The sequence below is a fragment of the Mustelus asterias genome, chromosome 32, assembly GCF_964213995.1.
Source record: "Mustelus asterias chromosome 32, sMusAst1.hap1.1, whole genome shotgun sequence".
Classification (NCBI taxonomy): Eukaryota; Metazoa; Chordata; class Chondrichthyes; order Carcharhiniformes; family Triakidae; genus Mustelus; species Mustelus asterias.
In genome coordinates this window covers 210,949-237,412 of record NC_135832.1, presented here as the reverse complement: position 1 = coordinate 237,412, position 26,464 = coordinate 210,949, and the positions used below count along the sequence as shown (strand labels likewise).

The window sequence follows — 26,464 nt, the reverse complement described above, 5'->3', positions numbered from 1 at the left end:
AACAGATACCCGGGAGTGAGTTACAGACTGGAATCTAATCGAGGGGTTCGGGGTGGTTTATATACAGAATAACAGATACCCGGGAGTGAGTTACAGACTGGAATCTAATCGAGGTGTTCGGAGTTGTTTATATATAGAATAACAGATACCCGGGAGTGAGTTACAGACTGGAATCTAATCGAGGGGTTTGGGGTGGTTTATATAGAACATAGAACAGTACAGCACAGAACAGGCCCTTCGGTCCTCGATGTTGTGCCGAGCTTTATCTGAAACCAAGATCAAGCTATCCCACTCCCTATCTTCCTGGTGTGCTCCATGTGCCTATCCAATAACCGCTTAAATGTTCCTAAAGTGTCTGACTCCACTATCACTGCAGGCAGTCCATTCCACACCCCTCCCACTCTCTGCGTAAAGAACCTACCTCTGATATCCGTCCTTTATCTCCCACCTTGAACCCTATAGTTCTGCCCCCTTGTAATAGCTCCATCCACCCGAGGAAATAGTCTTTGAACGTTCACTCTATCTATCCCCTTCATCATTTTATAAACCTCTATTAAGTCTCCTCTCAGACTCCTCCACTCCAGAGAGAACAGCCCTCGCTCCCTCAACCTTTCCTCATAAGAACTACCCTCCAAACCAGGCAGAATCCTGGTAAACCTCCTCTGCACTCTTTCCAGCGCTTCCACATCCTTCTTATAGTGAGGTGACCAGAACTGCACACAATATTCCAAATGTGGTCTCACCAAGGTCCTGTACAGTTGCAGCATAACCCCACGGCTCTTAAACTCCAACCCCCTGTTAATAAAAGCTAACACACTTTTGACCTTCTTCACAGCTCTATCCACTTGAGTGGCAACCTTTAGAGATCTGTGGATATGGACCCCAAGATCTCTCTGTTCCTCCACAGTCTTCAGAACCCTACCTTTGACCCTGTAATCCACATTTAAATTAGTCCTGCCAAAATGAATCACCGCACATTTATCAGGGTTAAACTCCATTTGCCATTTTTCAGCCTAGCTTTGCATCCTATCTATGTCTCTTTGCAGCCTACAACAGCCCTCCACCTCATCCACTACTCCACCAATCTTGGTGTCATCAGCAAATTTACTGATCCACCCTTCAGCCCCCTCCTCTAAGTCATGAATAAAAATCACAAAGAGCAGAGGACCAAGCACCGATCCCTGCGGCACTCCGCTAGCAACCTGCCTCCAGTCCGATAATTTTTCCATCCACCACAACCCTCTGTCTTCGATCAGATAGCCAGTTACCTATCCAATCGGCCAACTTTCCCGCCATCCTACACCTCCTTACTTTCATCATAATATATTATACATTATATGAATATATTATATATAGAATGACAGATACCCGGGAGTGAGTTACAGACTGGAATCTAATCGAGGGGTTCGTGGTGGTTTATATATAGAATAACAGATACCCGGGAGTGAGTTACAGACTGGAATCTAATCGAGGGGTTCGGGGTGGTTTATATATAGAATAACAGATACCCGGGAGTGAGTTACAGACTGGAATCTAATCGAGGGGTTCAGGGTGGTTTTATATAGAATAACAGATACCCGGGAGTGAGTTACAGACTGGAATCTAATCGAGGGGTTCGGGGTTGCTTATATATAGAATAACAGATAGCCGGGAGTGAGTTACAGACTGGAATCTAATCGAGGTGTTCGGGGTGGTTTATATTTCAAGTGACAGATTCCCGGGAGTGAGTTACAGACTGGAATTTAATTGAGGGGTTCGGGGTGGTTTTTATATAGAATAACAGATACCCAGGAGTGAGTTACAGACTGGAATCTAATCGAGGGGTTTGGGGAGATTTATGTATCGAATAACTGATACCTGGGAGTGAGTTACAGACTGGAATCTAATCGAGGGGGTCGGGGAGGTTCACATATAGAATAACAGATACCCGGGAGTGAGTTACAGACTGGAATCTAATCGAGGGGTTCGGGGTGGTTTATATATAGAATAACAGATACCCGGGAGTGAGTTACAGACTGGAATCTAATCGAGGGGTTCGGTGTGGTTTATGTATAGAATACCAGATACCCGGGAGTGAGTGACAGACTGGAATCTAATCGAGGGGTTCGGGGTGGTTATATATAGAATAACAGATTCCCGGGTGTGAGTGAACAGACTGGAATCTAATCGAGGTGTTCAGGGTGGTTTATATATAGAATAACAGATACCCGGGAGTGAGTTACAGACTGGAATCTAATCGAGGGGTTCGGGGTGGTTTATATACAGAATAACAGATACCCGGGAGTGAGTTACAGACTGGAATCTAATCGAGGTGTTCGGAGTTGTTTATATATAGAATAACAGATACCCGGGAGTGAGTTACAGACTGGAATCTAATCGAGGGGTTTGGGGTGGTTTATATAGAACATAGAACAGTACAGCACAGAACAGGCCCTTCGGTCCTCGATGTTGTGCCGAGCTTTATCTGAAACCAAGATCAAGCTATCCCACTCCCTATCTTCCTGGTGTGCTCCATGTGCCTATCCAATAACCGCTTAAATGTTCCTAAAGTGTCTGACTCCATTATCACTGCAGGCAGTCCATTCCACACCCCTCCCACTCTCTGCGTAAAGAACCTACCTCTGATATCCGTCCTTTATCTCCCACCTTGAACCCTATAGTTCTGCCCCCTTGTAATAGCTCCATCCACCCGAGGAAATAGTCTTTGAACGTTCACTCTATCTATCCCCTTCATCATTTTATAAACCTCTATTAAGTCTCCTCTCAGACTCCTCCACTCCAGAGAGAACAGCCCTCGCTCCCTCAACCTTTCCTCATAAGAACTACCCTCCAAACCAGGCAGCATCCTGGTAAATCTCCTCTGCACTCTTCCCAGCGCTTCCACATCCTTCTTATTGTGAGGTGACCAGAACTGCACACAATATTCCAAATGTGGTCTCACCAAGGTCCTGTACAGTTGCAGCATAACCCCACGGCTCTTAAACTCCAACCCCCTGTTAATAAAAGCTAACACACTTTTGACCTTCTTCACAGCTCTATCCACTTGAGTGGCAACCTTTAGAGATCTGTGGATATGGACCCCAAGATCTCTCTGTTCCTCCACAGTCTTCAGAACCCTACCTTTGACCCTGTAATCCACATTTAAATTAGTCCTGCCAAAATGAATCACCGCACATTTATCAGGGTTAAACTCCATTTGCCATTTTTCAGCCTAGCTTTGCATCCTATCTATGTCTCTTTGCAGCCTACAACAGCCCTCCACCTCATCCACTACTCCACCAATCTTGGTGTCATCAGCAAATTTACTGATCCACCCTTCAGCCCCCTCCTCTAAGTCATGAATAAAAATCACAAAGAGCAGAGGACCAAGCACCGATCCCTGCGGCACTCCGCTAGCAACCTGCCTCCAGTCCGATAATTTTTCCATCCACCACAACCCTCTGTCTTCGATCAGATAGCCAGTTACCTATCCAATCGGCCAACTTTCCCGCCATCCTACACCTCCTTACTTTCATCATAATATATTATACATTATATGAATATATTATATATAGAATGACAGATACCCGGGAGTGAGTTACAGACTGGAATCTAATCGAGGGGTTCGTGGTGGTTTATATATAGAATAACAGATACCCGGGAGTGAGTTACAGACTGGAATCTAATCGAGGGGTTCGGGGTGGTTTATATATAGAATAACAGATACCCGGGAGTGAGTTACAGACTGGAATCTAATCGAGGGGTTCAGGGTGGTTTTTATATAGAATAACAGATACCCGGGAGTGAGTTACAGACTGGAATCTAATCGAGGGGTTCGGGGTTGCTTATATATAGAATAACAGATAGCCGGGAGTGAGTTACAGACTGGAATCTAATCGAGGTGTTCGGGGTGGTTTATATTTCAAGTGACAGATTCCCGGGAGTGAGTTACAGACTGGAATTTAATTGAGGGGTTCGGGGTGGTTTTTATATAGAATAACAGATACCCAGGAGTGAGTTACAGACTGGAATCTAATCGAGGGGTTTGGGGAGATTTATGTATCGAATAACTGATACCTGGGAGTGAGTTACAGACTGGAATCTAATCGAGGGGGTCGGGGAGGTTCACATATAGAATAACAGATACCCGGGAGTGAGTTACAGACTGGAATCTAATCGAGGGGTTCGGGGTGGTTTATATATAGAATAACAGATACCCGGGAGTGAGTTACAGACTGGAATCTAATCGAGGGGTTCGGTGTGGTTTATGTATAGAATACCAGATACCCGGGAGTGAGTGACAGACTGGAATCTAATCGAGGGGTTCGGGGTGGTTATATATAGAATAACAGATTCCCGGGTGTGAGTGAACAGACTGGAATCTAATCGAGCGGTTCGGGGTGGTTTATACTTCGAGTGACAGATTCCCGGGAGTGAGTTACAGACTGGAATCTAATCGAGGGGTTCGGGGTGGTTTATCTATAGAATAACAGATACCCGGCAGTGAGTTACAGACTGGAATCTAATCGAGGGGTTCGGGGTGGTTTATATATAGAATAACAGATACCCGGGAGTGAGTTACAGACTGGAATATAATTGAGGGGTTCGGGGTGGTTTATATATAGAATAACAGATATCCAGGAGTGAGCTGCAGACTGGAATCTAATCGAGGGGTTCGGGATGGTTTATATATTGAATAACAGATACCCGGGAGTGAGTTACAGACTGGAATCTAATCAAGGGGTTCGGGGTCACTTTTACATAGAATAACAGAAACCCGGGAGTGAATTACAGACTGGAATCTAATTGAGGGGTTCGGGGTGGTTTATATATAGAATAACAGATACCCGGGAGTGAGTTACGGACTGGAATCTAATCGAGGTGTTCGGGGTGGTCGATATATAGAATAACAGATACCCGGGTGTGAGTTCCAGATTGGAATCTAATCGAGGGGTTCGGGGTGGTTTATATACAGAATAACAGATACCCAGGAGTGAGTTACAGACTGGAATCTAACCGAGGGGTTCGGGGTGGTTTATAAAGTGAATTACAGATACCCGGGAGTGAGTTACAGACTGGAATCTAATCGAGGGGTTCATGGTGGTTTATATATAGAATAACAGACACCCGGGAGTGAGTTACAGACTGGAATCGAATCGAGGGGTTCAGGGTGGTTTACATATAGAATAACAGATACCCGGGAGTGTGTTACAGACTGGAATCTAATCGAGGGGTTCGGGGTGGTTTATATATAGAATAACAGATATCCGGGCGTGAGTGACAGACTGGATTCTAATCGAGGGGCTCGCGTTGGTTTATATTTCGAATAACAGACTCCCGGGAGTGAGTTACAGACTGGAATCTAATCGAGGTGTTTGGGGTGGTTTATATATAGAATAACAGCTCCCCGGGGAGCGAGTTACAGACTGAAATCTAATCGAGGTATTTGGGGTGGTTTAGATATAGAATACCAGATACCCGGGAGTGAGTTACAGACTGGAATCTAATCGAGGGGTTCGGGGTGGTTTATATATAGAATAACAGATTCCCGGGAGTGAGTTACAGACTGGAATCTAATCGAGGGTTTCGCGTTGGTTTATATTTCGAATAACAGACTCCCGGGAGTGAGTTACAGACTGGAATCTAATCGAGAGGTTCGGGGTGGTTTATATATAGAATCACAGATACCCGGGGGTGAGTTACAGACTGGAATCTAATCGAGGGGTTCGGGGTGGTTTATATATAGAATAACAGATACCCGGGAGTGAGTTACAGACTGGAATCTAATCGAGGGGTTCGGGATGGTTTATATATAGAATAACAGATACCCGGGAGTGAGTTACAGACTGGAATCTAACCGAGGGGTTCGGGGTGGTTTATATATAGAATAACAGATTCCCGGGAGTGAGTTTCAGACTGGAATCGATTCGAGGGGTTCGGGGTGGTTTATATATAGAATAACAGATAGCCGGGAGTGAGTTACAGACTGGAATCTAATCGAGGTGTTCGGGGTGGTTTATATTTCAAGTGACAGATTCCCGGGAGTGAGTTACAGACTGGAATTTAATTGAGGGGTTCGGGGTGGTTTTTATATAGAATAACAGATACCCAGGAGTGAGTTACAGACTGGAATCTAATCGAGGGGTTTGGGGAGATTTATGTATCGAATAACTGATACCTGGGAGTGAGTTACAGACTGGAATCTAATCGAGGGGGTCGGGGAGGTTCACATATAGAATAACAGATACCCGGGAGTGAGTTACAGACTGGAATCTAATCGAGGGGTTCGGGGTGGTTTATATATAGAATAACAGATACCCGGGAGTGAGTTACAGACTGGAATCTAATCGAGGGGTTCGGTGTGGTTTATGTATAGAATACCAGATACCCGGGAGTGAGTGACAGACTGGAATCTAATCGAGGGGTTCGGGGTGGTTATATATAGAATAACAGATTCCCGGGTGTGAGTGAACAGACTGGAATCTAATCGAGGTGTTCAGGGTGGTTTATATATAGAATAACAGATACCCGGGAGTGAGTTACAGACTGGAATCTAATCGAGGGGTTCGGGGTGGTTTATATACAGAATAACAGATACCCGGGAGTGAGTTACAGACTGGAATCTAATCGAGGTGTTCGGAGTTGTTTATATATAGAATAACAGATACCCGGGAGTGAGTTACAGACTGGAATCTAATCGAGGGGTTTGGGGTGGTTTATATATAGAATAACAGATACCCGGGAGTGAGTTACAGACTGGAATCTAATCGAGGGGTTTGGGGTGGTTTATATAGAACATAGAACAGTACAGCACAGAACAGGCCCTTCGGTCCTCGATGTTGTGCCGAGCTTTATCTGAAACCAAGATCAAGCTATCCCACTCCCTATCTTCCTGGTGTGCTCCATGTGCCTATCCAATAACCGCTTAAATGTTCCTAAAGTGTCTGACTCCATTATCACTGCAGGCAGTCCATTCCACACCCCTCCCACTCTCTGCGTAAAGAACCTACCTCTGATATCCGTCCTTTATCTCCCACCTTGAACCCTATAGTTCTGCCCCCTTGTAATAGCTCCATCCACCCGAGGAAATAGTCTTTGAACGTTCACTCTATCTATCCCCTTCATCATTTTATAAACCTCTATTAAGTCTCCTCTCAGACTCCTCCACTCCAGAGAGAACAGCCCTCGCTCCCTCAACCTTTCCTCATAAGAACTACCCTCCAAACCAGGCAGCATCCTGGTAAATCTCCTCTGCACTCTTCCCAGCGCTTCCACATCCTTCTTATTGTGAGGTGACCAGAACTGCACACAATATTCCAAATGTGGTCTCACCAAGGTCCTGTACAGTTGCAGCATAACCCCACGGCTCTTAAACTCCAACCCCCTGTTAATAAAAGCTAACACACTTTTGACCTTCTTCACAGCTCTATCCACTTGAGTGGCAACCTTTAGAGATCTGTGGATATGGACCCCAAGATCTCTCTGTTCCTCCACAGTCTTCAGAACCCTACCTTTGACCCTGTAATCCACATTTAAATTAGTCCTGCCAAAATGAATCACCGCACATTTATCAGGGTTAAACTCCATTTGCCATTTTTCAGCCTAGCTTTGCATCCTATCTATGTCTCTTTGCAGCCTACAACAGCCCTCCACCTCATCCACTACTCCACCAATCTTGGTGTCATCAGCAAATTTACTGATCCACCCTTCAGCCCCCTCCTCTAAGTCATGAATAAAAATCACAAAGAGCAGAGGACCAAGCACCGATCCCTGCGGCACTCCGCTAGCAACCTGCCTCCAGTCCGATAATTTTTCCATCCACCACAACCCTCTGTCTTCGATCAGATAGCCAGTTACCTATCCAATCGGCCAACTTTCCCGCCATCCTACACCTCCTTACTTTCATCATAATATATTATACATTATATGAATATATTATATATAGAATGACAGATACCCGGGAGTGAGTTACAGACTGGAATCTAATCGAGGGGTTCGTGGTGGTTTATATATAGAATAACAGATACCCGGGAGTGAGTTACAGACTGGAATCTAATCGAGGGGTTCGGGGTGGTTTATATATAGAATAACAGATACCCGGGAGTGAGTTACAGACTGGAATCTAATCGAGGGGTTCAGGGTGGTTTTTATATAGAATAACAGATACCCGGGAGTGAGTTACAGACTGGAATCTAATCGAGGGGTTCGGGGTTGCTTATATATAGAATAACAGATAGCCGGGAGTGAGTTACAGACTGGAATCTAATCGAGGTGTTCGGGGTGGTTTATATTTCAAGTGACAGATTCCCGGGAGTGAGTTACAGACTGGAATTTAATTGAGGGGTTCGGGGTGGTTTTTATATAGAATAACAGATACCCAGGAGTGAGTTACAGACTGGAATCTAATCGAGGGGTTTGGGGAGATTTATGTATCGAATAACTGATACCTGGGAGTGAGTTACAGACTGGAATCTAATCGAGGGGGTCGGGGAGGTTCACATATAGAATAACAGATACCCGGGAGTGAGTTACAGACTGGAATCTAATCGAGGGGTTCGGGGTGGTTTATATATAGAATAACAGATACCCGGGAGTGAGTTACAGACTGGAATCTAATCGAGGGGTTCGGTGTGGTTTATGTATAGAATACCAGATACCCGGGAGTGAGTGACAGACTGGAATCTAATCGAGGGGTTCGGGGTGGTTATATATAGAATAACAGATTCCCGGGTGTGAGTGAACAGACTGGAATCTAATCGAGCGGTTCGGGGTGGTTTATACTTCGAGTGACAGATTCCCGGGAGTGAGTTACAGACTGGAATCTAATCGAGGGGTTCGGGGTGGTTTATCTATAGAATAACAGATACCCGGCAGTGAGTTACAGACTGGAATCTAATCGAGGGGTTCGGGGTGGTTTATATATAGAATAACAGATACCCGGGAGTGAGTTACAGACTGGAATATAATTGAGGGGTTCGGGGTGGTTTATATATAGAATAACAGATATCCAGGAGTGAGCTGCAGACTGGAATCTAATCGAGGGGTTCGGGATGGTTTATATATTGAATAACAGATACCCGGGAGTGAGTTACAGACTGGAATCTAATCAAGGGGTTCGGGGTCACTTTTACATAGAATAACAGAAACCCGGGAGTGAATTACAGACTGGAATCTAATTGAGGGGTTCGGGGTGGTTTATATATAGAATAACAGATACCCGGGAGTGAGTTACGGACTGGAATCTAATCGAGGTGTTCGGGGTGGTCGATATATAGAATAACAGATACCCGGGTGTGAGTTCCAGATTGGAATCTAATCGAGGGGTTCGGGGTGGTTTATATACAGAATAACAGATACCCAGGAGTGAGTTACAGACTGGAATCTAACCGAGGGGTTCGGGGTGGTTTATAAAGTGAATTACAGATACCCGGGAGTGAGTTACAGACTGGAATCTAATCGAGGGGTTCATGGTGGTTTATATATAGAATAACAGACACCCGGGAGTGAGTTACAGACTGGAATCGAATCGAGGGGTTCAGGGTGGTTTACATATAGAATAACAGATACCCGGGAGTGTGTTACAGACTGGAATCTAATCGAGGGGTTCGGGGTGGTTTATATATAGAATAACAGATATCCGGGCGTGAGTGACAGACTGGATTCTAATCGAGGGGCTCGCGTTGGTTTATATTTCGAATAACAGACTCCCGGGAGTGAGTTACAGACTGGAATCTAATCGAGGTGTTTGGGGTGGTTTATATATAGAATAACAGCTCCCCGGGGAGCGAGTTACAGACTGAAATCTAATCGAGGTATTTGGGGTGGTTTAGATATAGAATACCAGATACCCGGGAGTGAGTTACAGACTGGAATCTAATCGAGGGGTTCGGGGTGGTTTATATATAGAATAACAGATTCCCGGGAGTGAGTTACAGACTGGAATCTAATCGAGGGTTTCGCGTTGGTTTATATTTCGAATAACAGACTCCCGGGAGTGAGTTACAGACTGGAATCTAATCGAGAGGTTCGGGGTGGTTTATATATAGAATCACAGATACCCGGGGGTGAGTTACAGACTGGAATCTAATCGAGGGGTTCGGGGTGGTTTATATATAGAATAACAGATACCCGGGAGTGAGTTACAGACTGGAATCTAATCGAGGGGTTCGGGATGGTTTATATATAGAATAACAGATACCCGGGAGTGAGTTACAGACTGGAATCTAACCGAGGGGTTCGGGGTGGTTTATATATAGAATAACAGATTCCCGGGAGTGAGTTTCAGACTGGAATCGATTCGAGGGGTTCGGGGTGGTTTATACATAGAATAACAGATACCCGGGAGTGAGGTACAGACTGGAATCTAATCAAGGGGTTTGGGGTGGTTTATATATAGAATAACAGCTACCCGGGAGTGAGTTACAGACTGGAATTTAATCGAGGTGTTCGAGATGGTTTATATATAGAATAACAGATACCCGGGAGAGAGTTACAGACTGGAATCTAACCGAGGGGTTCGGGGTGGTTTATATATAGAATTACAGATACCCGGGAGTGAGTTTCAGACTGGCATCTAATCGAGGGGTTCGGGGTGGTTTATATATAGAATATCAGATTCCCGGTAGTGAGTAACAGACTGGAATCCAATCGAGGGTTCTGGGTGGTTTATATATGGAATAACAGATTCCCAGGAGTGAGTTACAGACTGGAATCTAATCGAGGCGTTCGGGGTGGTTTATATATAGAATAACAGATACCCGGGAGTGAGTTACAGACTGGAATCTAATCGAGGGGTTCGGTGTGGTTTATGTATAGAATAACAGATACCCTGGAGTGAGTTAAAAACTGGAATCTAATCGAGGGGTTCGGGGTGGTTTATAAAGAGAATAACAGATACCCGGGAGTGAGTTACAGACTGGAATTTAATTCAGGGGTTCGGGGTGGTTTTTATATAGAATAACAGATACCCAGGAGTGAGTTACAGTCTGGATTCTAATCGAGGGCTTTGGGGAGATTTATGTATCGAAACCAAATACCCGGGAGTGAGTTCGAGACTGGAATCTAACCGAGGGGTTCGGGGTGGTTTATATATAGAATTACAGATACCCGGGAGTGAGTTACAGACTGGCATCGAATCGAGGGGTTCAGGGTGTTTTATAAAGAGAATAACAGATACCCGGGAGTGAATTACAGACTGGAATCTAATCGAGGAGTTCGGGGTGGTTTATATAGAGAATAACAGATACCCAGGAGTGAGTTACAGACTGGAATCTAACCGAGGGGTTCGGGGTGGTTTATTTATACAATAACAGATACCCGGGAGTGAGTTACAGACTGGAATCTAATCGAGGTGTTCGGGGTGGTTTATATATAGAATATCAGATTCCCGGTCGTGAGTTACAGACACGAATCTAATCGAGGGGTTCGGGGTGGTTTATATATAGAATAACAGATACCCGGCAGTGAGTTACAGACTGGAATCTAATCGAGGGGATCTGGGTGGTTTATATATAGAATAACAGATTCCCGGGACTGAGTTACAGACTGGAATCTAATCGAGGGGTTCGGGGTGGTTTATATATGGAATAACAGATACCCGGGAGTGAGTTACAGACTGGAATCTAATCGAGTGGTTCGGGGTGGTTTATATATAGAATAACAGATACCCGGGAGTGAGTGACAGACTGGAATCTAATCGAGGGGTTCGGGGTCACTTATACATAGAATAACAGAAACCCGGGAGTGAATTACAGACTGGAATCTATTTGAGGGGTTCGGGGTGGTTTATATATAGAATAACAGAGACCCGGGAGTGAGTTACAGACTGGAATCTAATCGAGGTGTTCGGGGTGGTTTATATATAGAATAACAGATACCCGGGAGTGAGTTACAGACTGGAATCTAATGGAGGGGTTCGGGATGGTTTATATATAGAATAACAGATACCCGGGAGTGAGTTACAGACTGGAATCTCATCGAGGGGTTCGGGGTGGTTTATATATGGAATAACAGATACCCGGGTGTGAGTTACAGACTGGAATCTAATCGAGGGGTTCGGGGTGGTTTATAAAGAGAATAACAGATACCCAGGAATGAGTTACAGACTGGAATCTAATCGAGGGGTTCAGGGTGGTTTATATATAGAATAACAGATACCCGGGAGTGAGTTACAGACTGGAATCTCATCGAGTGTTTCGGGGTGGATTATATTTAGTAAAACAGATACCCGGGAGTGAGTTACAGACTGGAATCTAATCGAGGGATTCGGGGCGGTTTATATAGAGAATAACAGGTACCCGGGAGTGAGTTACAGACTAGAATCTAATTGAGGGGTTCGGGGTGGTTTATATATAGAATAACAGATACCCGGGAGTGAGTTACTGACTGGAATCTAATCGAGGGGTTCGGGGTGGTTTATATATAGAATATCAGATTCCCGGTCGTGAGTTACAGACACGAATCTAATCGAGGGGTTCGGGGTGGTTTATATATAGAATATCAGATTCCCGGTCGTGAGTTACAGACACGAATCTAATCGAGGGGTTCGGGGTGGTTTATATATAGAATAACAGATACCCGGGAGTGAGTTACAGACTGGAATCTAATCGAGGGGTTTGGGGTGGTTTATATATAGAATAACAGATACCCGGGAGTGAGTTACTGACTGGAATCTAATCGAGGGGTTCGGGGTGGTTTATATATAGAATATCAGATTCCCGGTCGTGAGTTACAGACACGAATCTAATCGAGGGGTTCGGGGTGGTTTATATAGAGAATAACAGGTACCCGGGAGTGAGTTACAGACTGGAATCTAATCGAGGGGTTCGGGGTGGTTTATATACAGAATAACAGATACCCGGAAGTGAGTTACAGACTGGAATCTAATCGAGGGGATCTGGGTGGTTTATATATAGAATAACAGATTCCCGGGACTGAGTTACAGACTGGAATCTAATCGAGGGGTTCGGGGTGGTTTATATATGGAATAACAGATACCCGGGAGTGAGTTACAGACTGGAATCTAATCGAGGGGTTCGGGGTGGTTTATATATAGAATAACAGATACCCGGGAGTGAGTTACAGACTGGAATCTAATCGAGGGGTTCGGGGTCACTTATACATAGAATAACAGATACCCGGGGGTGAGTTACAGACTGGAATCTATTTGAGGGGTTCGGGGTGGTTTATATATAGAATAACAGATACCCGGGAGTGAGTTACAGACTGGAATCTCATCGAGTGTTTCGGGGTGGATTATATTTAGTAAAACAGATACCCGGGAGTGAGTTACAGACTGGAATCTAATCGAGGGATTCGGGGCGGTTTATATAGGGAATAACAGATACCCGGGAGTGAGTTACAGACTGGAATCTATTTGAGGGGTTCAGGGTGGTTTATATATAGAATAACAGATACCCGGGAGTGAGTTACAGACTGGAATCTCATCGAGTGTTTCGGGGTGGATTATATTTAGTAAAACAGATACCCGGGAGTGAGTTACAGACACGAATCTAATCGAGGGGTTCGGGGTGGTTTATATATAGAATAACAGATACCCGGGAGTGAGTTACAGACTGGAATCTAATCGAGGGGTTCGGGGTGGTTTATATATAGAATAACAGATACCCGGCAGTGAGTTACAGACACGAATCTAATCGAGGGGTTCGGGGTGGTTTATATATAGAATAACAGATACCCGGAAGTGAGTTACAGACTGGAATCTAATCGAGGGGATCTGGGTGGTTTATATATAGAATAACAGATTCCCGGGACTGAGTTACAGACTGGAATCTAATCGAGGGGTTCGGGGTGGTTTATATACAGAATAACAGATACCCGGGAGTGAGTTACAGACTGGAATCTAATCGAGTGGTTCGGGGTGGTTTATATATAGAATAACAGATACCCGGGAGTGAGTGACAGACTGGAATCTAATCGAGGGGTTCGGGGTCACTTATACATAGAATAACAGAAACCCGGGAGTGAATTACAGACTGGAATCTATTTGAGGGGTTCGGGGTGGTTTATATATAGAATAACAGAGACCCGGGAGTGAGTTACAGACTGGAATCTAATCGAGGTGTTCGGGGTGGTTTATATATAGAATAACAGATACCCGGGAGTGAGTTACAGACTGGAATCTAATCGAGGGGTTTGGGGTGGTTTATATATAGAATAACAGATACCCGGGAGTGAGTTACAGACTGGAATCTAATCGAGGGGTTCGGGGTGGTTTATATATGGAATAACAGATACCCGGGTGTGAGTTACAGACTGGAATCTAATCGAGGGGTTCGGGGTGGTTTCTAAAGAGAATAACAGATACCCAGGAATGAGTTACAGACTGGAATCTAATCGAGGGGTTCAGGGTGGTTTATATATAGAATAACAGATACCCAGGAATGAGTTACAGACTGGAATCTAATCGAGGGGTTCAGGGTGGTTTATATATAGAATAACAGATACCCGGGAGTGAGTTACAGACTGGAATCTAATCGAGGGGTTCGGGGTGGTTTATATATAGAATAACAGACACCCGGGAGTGAGTTAAAAACTGGAATCTAATCGAGGGATTCGGGGCGGTTTATATATAGAATAACAGATACCCGGGAGTGAGTTACAGACTGGAATCTAATCGAGGGGTTCGGGGTGGTTTATATATAGAATACCAGATAGCCGGGAGTGAGTTACAGACTGGAATCTAATCGAGGGGTTCAGGGTAGTTTATATATAGAATAACAGATACCCGGGTGTGAGTTACAGACTGGAATCTAATCGAGCGGTTCGGGGTGGTTTATATATAGAATAACAGATACCCGGGAGTGAGTTACTGACTGGAATCTCATCGAGTGTTTCGGGGTGGATTATATTTAGTAAAACAGATACCCGGGAGTGAGTTACAGACTGGAATCTAATCGAGGGATTCGGGGTGATTTATAAATGGAATAACACATACCCGGGAGTGAGTTACAGACTGGAATCAAATCAAGGGGTTCGGGGTGGTTTATATATAGAATAACAGATACCCAGGAGTGAGTTACAGACTGGAATCTAATCGAGGGGTTCGGGGAGATTTATATATAGAATAACAGATACCCGGGAGTGAGTTACAGACTGGAATCTAATCGAGGGGTTCGGTGTGGTTTATATATAGAATAACAGATACCCAGGAGTGAGTTACAGACTGGAATCTAATCGAGGGGTTCGGGGAGATTTATATATAGAATAACAGATACCCGGGAGTGTGTTACAGACTGGAATCTAATCGAGGTGTTTGGGGAGATTTATATATAGAATAACAGATACCCGGGAGTGAGTTACAGACTGGAATCTAATCGAGGTGTTTGGGGAGATTTATATATAGAATAACAGATACCCGGGAGTGAGTTACAGACTGGAATCTAATCGTGGGGTCCGGGGTGGTTTATACATAGAATAACGGATACCCGGGAGTGAGTTTCAGACTGGAATCTAATCGAGGTGTTTGGGGTAGTTTATATATAGAATAACAGATACCCGGGAGTGAGTTTCAGACTGGAATCTATTCGAGGGGTTCGGGGTGGTTTATATATAGAATAACAGATTCCCGGGAGTGAGTTTCAGACTGGAATCTATTCGAGGGGTTCGGGGTGGTTTATATATAGAATAACAGATATTCGGGAGTGAGTTTCAGACTGGAATCTATTCGAGGGGTTCGGGGTGGTTTATATATAGAATAACAGATTCCCGGGAGTGAGTTTCAGACTGGAATCTATTCGAGGGGTTCAGGGTGGTTTATATATAGAATAACAGATATTCGGGAGTGAGTTACAGACTGGAATCTAATCGAGGGGTTCGGGGTGGTTTATATATAGAATAACAGATACCCGGGAGTGAGTTACAGACTGGAATCTAATTGAGGGGTTCGGGGTGGTTTATATATAGAATAACAGATACCCGGGAGTGAGTTCCAGACATGAATCTAATCGAGGGGTTCGGGGTGGTTTATATATAGAATAACAGATACCCGGGAGTGAGTTACAGACTGGAATCTAATCGAGGTGTTTGGGGTAGTTTATATATAGAATAACAGATACCCGGGAGTGAGTTACAGACTGGAATCTAATCGAGGGGTTCGGGGTGGTTTATATACAGAATAACAGATACCCGGGAGTGAGTGACAGACTGGAATCTAATCGAGGGGTTCGGGGTGGTTTATATATAGAATAACAGATACCCGGGGGTGAGTTACAGCCTGTAATCTAATCGAGGGGTTCGGGGTGGTTTATATATAGAATAACAGATACCTGGGAGTGAGTTACAGACTGGAATCTAATCGAGGTGTTTGGGGTAGTTTATATATAGAATAACAGATACCCGGGAGTGAGTTACAGACTGGAATCTAATCGAGGTGTTTGGGGTAGTTTATATATAGAATAACAGATACCCGGGAGTGAGTTACAGACTGGAATCTAATCGAGGGGTTCGGGGTGGTTTATATACAGAATAACAGATACCCGGGAGTGAGTGACAGACTGGAATCTAATCGAGGGGTTCGGGGTGGTCTATATATAGAATAACAGATACCCGGGGGTGAGTTACAGCCTGTAATCTAATCGAGGGGTTCGGGGTGGTTTATATATAGAATAACAGATACCTGGGAGTGAGTTATAAACTGGAATCTGATCGAGGGATTCGGGGTGGTTTATATATGGAATAACAGATACCCGGGAGTGAGTTACAGACTGGAATCTAATTGAGGGGTTCGGGGTGGGTTATAAGTAGAATAACAGACACCCGGGAGTGAGTTACAGACTGGAATCTAATTGAGGGGTTCAGGGTGGTTTATAAGTAGAATAACAGACACCCGGGAGTGAGTTACATACATGGAATCGAATCGAGGGATTCGGTGTGGTTTATATCTAGAATAACAGCTACCCGGGAGTGAGTTACAGACTGGAATCTAATAGAGGGGTTTGGGGTGGTTTATATCGAACATAGAACAGTACAGCACAGAACAGGCCCTTCGGCCCACGATGTTGTGCCGTGCTTTATCTGAAACCAAGATCAAGCTATCCCACTCCCTATCATCCTGGTGTGCTCCATGTGCCTATCCAATAACCGCTTAAATGTTCCTAAAGTGTCTGACTCCACTATCACTGCAGGCAGTCCATTCCACACCCCAACCTCTCTCTGCGTAAAGAACCTACCTCTGATATCCGTCCTGTATCTCCCACCACGAACCCTATAGTGATGCCCCCTTGTAATAGCTCCATCCACCACAGGAAATAGTCTTTGAACGTTCACTCTATCTATCCCCTTCATCATTTTATAATCCTCTATTAAGTCTCCCCTCAGCCTCCTCCGCTCCAGAGAGAACAGCCCTAGCTCCCTCAACCTTTCCTCATAAGAACTACCCTCCAAACCAGGCAGCATCCTGGCAAATCTCCTCTGCACTCTTTCCAGCGCTTCCACATCCTTCTTATAGTGAGGTGACCAGAACTGCACACAATATTCCAAATGTGGTCTCAACAAGGTCCTGTACAGTTGCAGCATAACCCCACGGCTCTTAAACTCCAACCCCCTGTTAATAAAAGCTAACACACTATAGGCCTTCTTCACAGCTCTATCCACTTGAGTGGCAACCTTTAGAGATCTGTGGATATGGACCCCAAGATCTCTCTGTTCCTCCACAGTCTTCAGAACCCCACCTTTGACCCTATCATCCACATTTAAATTTGTCCTACCAAAATGGATCACCTCACATTTATCAGGGTTAAACTCCATTTGCCATTTTGGGATACTGAATTGGATACTGTTGTGGGAGATGCTTTACCTGGGACAAGTTGTGACAGCCGGAACTCTGATACTGAGTCTGGTTCTCCAGCGCCAAAGGGTGGGATGAAGAAGAGGAGAGCAGTAGTGATTGGGGACTCGATGGTCAGAGGTACGGACAGGAGGTTCTGTGGTCGGGACAGAGACTCCCGCATGGTTTGTTACCTCCCAGGTGCCAAGGTCAGCGATGTCTCTGATCGCGTGCACAGCGTTCTAAAGTGGGAAGGTGATCAGCCAGATGTCGTGGTACACATCGGTACAAATGACGTGGGAAGGAAGAGTGAGGAGGTCCTAAAGAGTGAGGACAAAGAGCTTGGAAGGAAGTTAAAAAGCAGGACCCCGAGGGTAGTAATCTCAGGATTGCTACCTGAGCCACATGCCAGTGAGGGCAGGAGTAGGATGCTTGGGCGGATGAACACGTGGCTGAGGAACTGGTGCAGGGGGCAGGGTTTCCAATTCTTGGATCATTGGGACCTCTTCTGGGGCAGGTGGGACCTGTACAAGAGAGACGGGTTACACCTAAACTACAAGGGGACCAATATACTTGCAGGGAGATTTGCTAGTGTTATTGGGGAGCGTTTAAACTAGATTTGCAGGGGGATGGGAACCAGAATGCCAGAGCAGATAGTGGAGCAGGGGTCAAAAGACAGGTTAGTTCAAGCAAAATCACAAATGGAAGGGTAGAGTGTGGTGGAAATAATCTTTTGAGGTGTGTCTATTTCAATGCCAGGAGTATTGTGGGGAAGGCAGATGAGCTGAAGGCGTGGATAGACACATGGAAATATGACATTATAGCCATGAGTGAAACTTGGCTACAGGAGGGGCAGGACTGGCAGCTCAATGTTCCAGGGTTCCAATGTTTCAGGCGGGATAGAGGCAGAGGGATAAAAGGTGGGGGGGTGGCATTGTTGGTCAGGGAAAATGTTACAGCGGTACTCAGGCAGGATAGATTAGGGAGCTTGTCTACAGAGGCCCTATGGGTGGAGCTGAGAAACAGGAAAGGTATGACCACATTAATGGGGTTGTATTATAGACCACCCAATAGTCAGCGAGAATTGGAGGAGCAAATCAGCGGAGAGATAGCTGACAACTGCAAGAAACACAAAGTTGTGATCGTAGGGGATTTTAATTTTCCACATATAGATTGGGACTCGCATACTGTTAAAGGTTTAGACGGGGTAGAGTTTGTAAAATGTGTTCAGGAGAATTTTCTCCATCAGTATATAGAGGTGCCAACTAGAGAGGATGCGATATTGGATCTCCTATTGGGAAATGAGTTAGGGCAGGTGATGGATGTGAGTGTGAGGGAACACTTTGGATCCAGTGATCATAATGCCATTAGTTTCAACCTGATCGTGGATAAGGATAGATCTGGTCCTCGGGTTGAAGTTCTGAACTGGGAAAAAGGCCAAATTTGATGAAATGAGAAAGGATCTGGGAAGTGTGGATTGGCACAGGCTGTTCTCTGGTAAGGATGTAAATGGAAAGTGGGAGGCCTTCAAAGGAGAAATTTTGAGAGTGCAGAGTTTGTATGTTCCTGTCAGGATTAAAGGCAAAGTAAATAGGAATAAGGAACCTTGGTTCTCGAGGGAGATTGTAACACTGATTAAGAGGAAGAGAGAGTTGTATGAAATGTACAGGCAGCAAGGAACACATCAGATGCTCGAGGAGTATAAAAAGTGCAAGAAGCTATTTAAGAGGGAAATCAGGAGGGCTAAAAGAAGACATGAGGTTGCTTTGGCAGACAGAGTGAAGGAAAATCCAAAGAGCTTCTATAGGTATGTTAGGAACAAAAGGATAGTGAGGGATAAAATTGGTCCTCTTGAAGACCAGAGTGGTAGACTGTGTATGGAACCAAAAGAGATGGGGGAGATACTAAATGGTTCTTTTTGCATCCGTATTGACTGAGGAAACGGGCATGGAGTCTACGGAAATAGGGCAAACTGGTAGGGAGGCCATGGAACCTTTACAGATTAAAGGGGAGGAGGTGCTCACTGTCTTGAGGCAAATCAGAGTGGATAAATCCCCAGGACCGGACAAGGTATTCCCTCGGACCTTGAGGGAAGCTAGTGTTGAACTTGCAGGGGCCCTGACAGACATATTTAAAATGTCAGCATTCACGGGGGAGGTGCCGGATGATTGGAGGGTGGCTCATGTTGTTCCGTTGTTTAAAAAAGGTTCCAAAAGAAATCCGGGAAATTATAGGCCAGTAAGTTTGACGTCGGTGGTGGGCAAGTTATTGGAAGGTGTGATAAGGGATAGGATCTACAAATATTTGGATAGACAGGGACTTATTAGGGAGAGTCAACATGGCTTTGTGCATGGTAGGTCATGTTTGACCAATCTATTAGAGTTTTTCGAGGAGGTTACCAGGAAAGTGGATGAAGGGATGGCGGTGGATGTTGTCTACCTGGATTTCAGCAAGGCCCTTGACAAGGTCCCTCATGGGAGGTTAGTTAGGAAGGTTCAGTCGCTAGGTATACATGGAGAGGTAGTAAATTGGATAAGACACTGGCTCAATGGAAGAAGCCAGAGAGTGGTTGTGGAGGATTGCTTCTCTGAGTGGAGGCCTGTGACTAGTGGTGTGCCGCAGGGATCGGTGTTGGGTCCATTGTTGTTTGTCATCTATATCAATGACCTGGATGATAATGTGGTAAATTGGATCAGCAAATTTGCTGATGATACAAAGATTGGAGGTGTAGTGGACAGTGAGGAAGGTTTTCAAAGCTGCAGAGGGATTTGGACCAACGAGAAAAATGGCAAATGGAATTTAACGCAGACAAGTGTGAGATATTGCACATTGGAAGGACAAACCAAAGTAGAACGTACAGGGTAAATGGTAGGACTCTGAAGAGTGCAGTTGAACAGAGGGATCTGGGAATACAGGTACAGAATTCCCTAAAAGTGACGTCACAGGTGGATAGGGTTGTAAAGAGTGCCTTTGGTACATTGGCCTTTATAAATCGGAGTTTCGAGTATAAAAGTTGGAGTGCTATGGTAAGGTTATATAAGGCATTGGTGAGGCTGAATTTAGAGTATTGTGTACAGTTTTGGTCACCTAGTTACAGGAAGGATGTAAATAAGGTTGAAAGAGTGCAGAGAAGGTTCACAAGGATGTTGCCGGGACTTGAGAAGCTGAGTTACAGAGAGAGATTGAATAGATTGGGACTTTATTCCCTGGAGCATAGAAGAATGAGGGGAGATTTGATAGAGGTGTATAAGATTTTGATGGGTATCGATAGAGTGAATGCAAGCAGGCTTTTTCCGCTGAGGCTCGGGGAGAAAAAAACCAGAGGGCATGGGTTAAGGGTGAGGGGGGACAAGTTTAAAGGGAATATTAGGGGGGGCTTCTTCACGCAGAGAGTGGTGGGAGTGTGGAATGAGCTGCCGGATAAAGTGGTAAATGCGGGGTCACTTTTAACATTTAAGAAAAACTTGGACGGGTTCATGGATGAGAGGGGTGTGGAGGGATATGGTCCAAGTGCAGGTCAGTGGGACTAGGCAAAAAATGGTTCGGCACAGACAAGAAGGGCCAAAAGGCCTGTTTCTGAGCTGTAATTTTCTATGGTTCTATGGTGAGAGGGGAGAGATACAAAAGGGTCCAGAGGGGCAATTTTTTCACACAGAGGGTGGTGAGTGTCTGGAACGAGCTGCCAGAGGCAGTAGTAGAGGCGGGTACAATTTTGTCTTTTAAAAAGCATTTAGACAGTTACATGGGTACGATGGGTAGAGAGGGATATGGGCCAAACGCGGGCAATTGGGACTCGCTTGGGGGTTTCAGAAAAAATGGCGGCATGGACAAGTTGGGCCGAAGGGCCTGTTTCCATGCTGTAAACCTCTATCACTCAGTCTACACTTCCCGCTGCCTTGGGGAAAAGCAGCCGGCACAATCAAGGACCCCCCCACACACAGCCCGGACATTCTCTCTTCCACCTTCTCCCGTCGGGAAAAAGATACAAAAGTCTGAGGTCACGGACCGACCGACTCGAGAACAGCTTCTTCCCTGCTGCTGTCAGACTTTCGAATGGAACGACCTTATATTAAGTTGATCTTTCTCTACACCCTAGCTGTGACTGTAACACTACATTCTGCACTCTCTCCTTTCCTTCTCTATGAACGGTATGCTTTGTCTGTAGAGTGCGCAGGAAACAATACTTTTCACTGTATCCCAATACACGTGACAATAAAGAATCAAATCAGAATCAAAGATTCCACCGTCACCATCCCCCCACCCACCTCCGACACATACATCATTCACCCCGCCACAGCCCCTTACTGCCCTGTTACTGCCCTTACATTACAGGTCCCCGGACAACCCATCCTTCAACCTCATGGTCCCTCTACAGCCTCAACCCACCTCATAGATTCCATACAGCCCGGTTGTTCCTGAAACCCCAATAGCCAATCTCCCCTGCCTGGCTCCTGGAGAGAGACCTCTACACAACCGCCCTCACAACCCATTACCCATTGTTCAGTCTGCTGGACTACCCCTACCATACCTACCCCATAACCACCCCCCCTAAACTCAAACCACTCTCTCGCTTTTGACCCCTCACTCCCAATGTCCCCCCCATCACTCCCCATTGCTCTGTCACTCCCCTACACCATCTCATACTCATTAGCACCCTATCACCTACCCATTGACAAGCGTGTCCTGAGCACCCGAGTCCGACAATAACATTGGGATGCTCATAAATCTGTCAAAATAAACAAAGAGGATCTCATACTCTACACCCATTGGCAAAAACACAATTATCTTAACAGCCCATTATCAAACCAAAATGAAGTTCAGATTCCCTTTAACAGCTGTGGCAACAACCCCTGCTGAGCAGAATGTTTTGGACAAATTAGCAGCTCAGCCAAGCATTCAAAGATTCCTTCTTCAAAAGGCACCAATGAAGGCGAGACTCGCTCTAACAATCTTCTCTCCATTTCTCAGGTTTTTCTGCAGCTGTGCCCTCGATGCCATGGTGCCAGTCACAAGGCTCTGGGTCACCCGCTTTCTCCTCCTCTGCCTCCTGGCGGGAAAAGTCTCCGGCGGCTGCAAAATAGCTAGTGTTAAGGAGTGCTGCAATGCCCGCAACGTGCCGGGGGCCAGCCTGGCGGGCGTCGGCTATGACGTGGTGACCCTGCAGAGCAAGACGGCCCCCGTGATCGACGTCAACACCTGGAGGTACCCGAATGGCAGCTGCACCCTCTGCCACAACCAGCTGCTCTCTGGCGCGCGCCAGCGGCTGCCCCTCTCGCTGGTGGGCTGGAGGGTCCAGCGGCAGTGCCGGCATGCCATGTCCAGTCGCCTCTACCGCTCGGCGGCAGAGCTGCTGAAGTCCGCCACCTCGATGATCTCCAATGGCTGGAAGATGGACCTCAAGGTGAGCCCCAAGCCCGGCAACGCCGTCAACTGGATGGTTGGCGGTTCCAGATCCCGGTTGACCAGGTTTAGCACCAGATGGGCCAAGTTGGACCGTTACAGCTTCACCAGCCAGGAATTCCTGTGCCGTAAATATCAGTATCGGGTGAAGACCAAGCCACGCCTGAGTCCTGAGTTTGCCCAAGCCCTGGCCGCCCTGCCGAAAACCTGGAATGGCCACAACAATGCCAGGTACAGGAGGCTGGTGCAAACCTATGGCACCCACTTTATCCAGGACGTTATCCTGGGTGGGCGTATCAGGGCGGTGACGGCCATTCAAACCTGCAAGGCGGTATCCTCCGGCGCCACAGCCGAGGAGGTAAAGGACTGCCTCACGACTGAAGCCGGTGTCCAGGTGGGATTCATAGGAGCGTCGGTGGGCTATAAGCGCTGCAAAGCATTGGCCACTTCGATGGCGCATCGAGAGCGCATGAGCCAAGTGTTCACTGACCGGGAGACTGAAGTGTTCGGGGGCTCCACCAAGTCGGTTGACATCTTCTCCCCGAGAGCTGGGGTGGCCTTCACCCATTGGTTGGACACTCTGAAGACGCAGCCGGGTATGGTGAGTTACGGCCTGAAGCCCCTCCACCACCTCCTACCCGCCAATGACGCCCGCTACCGCATCCTGCGTGACTACATCAGCAAGTACATCAATGCCAACGCCCTGGCACAGACCTGCGCGGTCGCACGCTGCCCCGCTGGCTCGTTCCGGCGGGACCGGAGGCACTGCTCCTGCAATTGCGCGGGGGACACGCGGGTGGATAGGCAGTGCTGCCCCAAGGAGAAGGGCATCGGGAGACTCTCGGTGACGGTCAAGCAGGGTCGCGACCTCTGGGGTGACATCATAGGTGGCACGGACGGCTACGTCATTGTCAAGTACGGCCGGGCCAAAGCCCAGACCTCGGTCATCTCCAACAACAACAACCCCAACTGGAACACCCGACTGGACTTGGGGGAGGTCAAGGGAGGAATTGGACTCAGATTAACCATCCAGGTCTGGGATAGCGACTCCATCACCAGGGACGACCTGCTGGGCGAGTGCACAGCGACCCTCCTCTCCGGGACCCACCAGAAGACCTGTTACCTCAAGTACGGCAAGGTGACCTACTCCCACACCTTCACCTGCGGCCCCCACCTCGGGGGTCCCAGCTGCCAGGAGTACATGCCCCGGCCTGACGGCCCCGCCTTCACCCCCAACCTGGGACCCGCCAATTTCACCCTGCTCCCGATCTTCCCCACTCCACCTCCAGCGGAAGAGGCCCCCCCCTCGGTCCTGCTGGCCTGAGATCCGGGGTTTTGCCCCTGTCCCCGTTTGTGCCTCACCCCACCCCCCCCCGTCCTCTCCTCCCCACCCCTCTCTCCCTGTCCCCCCCCTCCCCACAGAAGATGCCCGTCCCTGCTCCCCTCTGCTCCGTCCCGACCCTGCCTCCAGGAGAATCCCACTCCTCGCGAACCAGAAACGCCAGCCTGCCCGACGGACCAGCCCCTCAATTTGATGGGAGGGGCTCGAGGGTTCCTGAGTCGCCCCAACTCCCTCAACCGGCATTCCAGTCGTGGCATCCGATCACAGCAGTGACGGCAAAAGCTTTGCGCTAAAGAGATGCTTTGAATCATTTCCAATAAGGCAAGGGGTTCCTCACACCAGGTGGAGCAGCGACAAACATGTAAGGCATGCTGAATTACGCTTGCATCTGTATAATCTTATAATTTCCAATAAATGCCATTGAGCACCATTTAGCCTGTGACGTGTGATTAGTCTGTGTGGGGTGCTCGGGGGACACATTGAGGCTCAGTCGGAGAGGTCGGTGGGTGCACAAAGCTTCTTTCACTCACTTATGATTGGAGGAAGGGATCAGCGAAAGCGGGGACACAAATCAGACAAACTCTAAATCTGGGAACATTCCATGTGGAACACAACTACCCCAAATGAAAGGGTCACGTAACATCGGCACTGACCCTCCCATAGTGCGGCACCCCCTCAGCACTGACCCTCCCACAGAGCGGCACTCCCTCAGCACTGACCCTCCCACAGTGCGGCGCTCCCTCAGCACCGACCCTCCCACAGTGCGGCACTCCCTCAGCACCGACCCTCCCACAGTGCGGCGCTCCCTCAGCACTGACCCTCCCACAGTGCGGCGCTCCCTCAGCACTGACCCTCCCACAGTGCGGCGCTCCCTCAGCACTGACCCTCCCACAGTGCGGCGCTCCCTCAGCACTGACCCTCCCACTGTGCGGCGCTCCCTCAGCACTGACCCCCCCACAGTGCAGCGCTCCCTCAGCACTGACCCTCCCACAGTGCAGCGCGCCCTCAGCACTGACCCTCCCACAGTGCGGCGTTCCCTCAGCACTGACCCTCCCACAGTGCGGCACTCCCTCAGCACTGACCCTCCCACAGTGCGGCGCTCCCTCAGCACTGACCCTCCCACAGTGCGGCGCTCCCTCAGCACTGACCCTCCCACAGTGCGGCGCTCCCTCAGCACTGACCCTCCCACAGTGCGGCGCTCCCTCAGCACTGACCCTCCCACAGTGCGGCGCTCCCTCAGCACTGACCCTCCCACAGTGCGGTGTTCTCTCAGCACTGACCCTCCCACAGTGCGGCGCTCCCTCAGCACTGACCCTCCCACAGTGCGGCGCTCCCTCAGCACTGACCCTCCCACAGTGCAGCGCTCCCTCAGCACTGACCCGCCCACAGTGCGGCGCTCCCTCTGCACGGACCCTCCCACAGTATGGCGCACCCTCTGCACTGACCCTCCCACAGTATGGCGCACCCTCAGCACTGACCCTCCCACAGTGCGGCGCTCCCTCAGCACTGACCCTCCCACAGTGCGGCGCTCCCTCTGCACTGACCCTCCCACAGTATGGCGCACCCTCAGCACTGACCCTCCCACAGTGCGGCGCTCCCTCAGCACTGACCCTCCCACAGTGCGGCGCTCCCTCAGCACTGACCCTCCCACAGTGCGGCGCTCCCTCAGCACTGACCCTCCCACAGTGCGGCGCTCCCTCAGCACTGACCCTCCCACAGTGCGGCGCTCCCTCTGCACTGACCCTCCCACAGTATGGCGCATCCTCTGCACTGACCCTCCCACAGTATGGCGCACCCTCAGCACTGACCCTCCCACAGTGCGGCGCTCCCTCAGCACTGACCCTCCCACAGTGCGGCGCTCCCTCAGCACTGACCCTCCCACAGTGCGGCGCTCCCTCAGCACTGACCCTCCCACAGTGCGGCGCTCCCTCAGCACCGACCCTCCTACAGTGCGGCGC

General features: G+C 47.7%; 1 pseudogene across 1 annotated transcript in view; it reads left to right on the top strand.

The window, feature by feature from the left end:
- The window catches only part of LOC144481772 (perforin-1 pseudogene), a 59,566-nt pseudogene extending 34,631 nt beyond the window's left edge, over positions 1-24,935 (top strand). Inside the window, exon 2 of the transcript XR_013495770.1 lies at positions 22,733-24,935. The product of XR_013495770.1 is annotated as a perforin-1 pseudogene (transcript). The remainder of the gene's footprint in view (positions 1-22,732) is intronic.
- Positions 24,936-26,464: the final 1,529 nt, after the last annotated feature.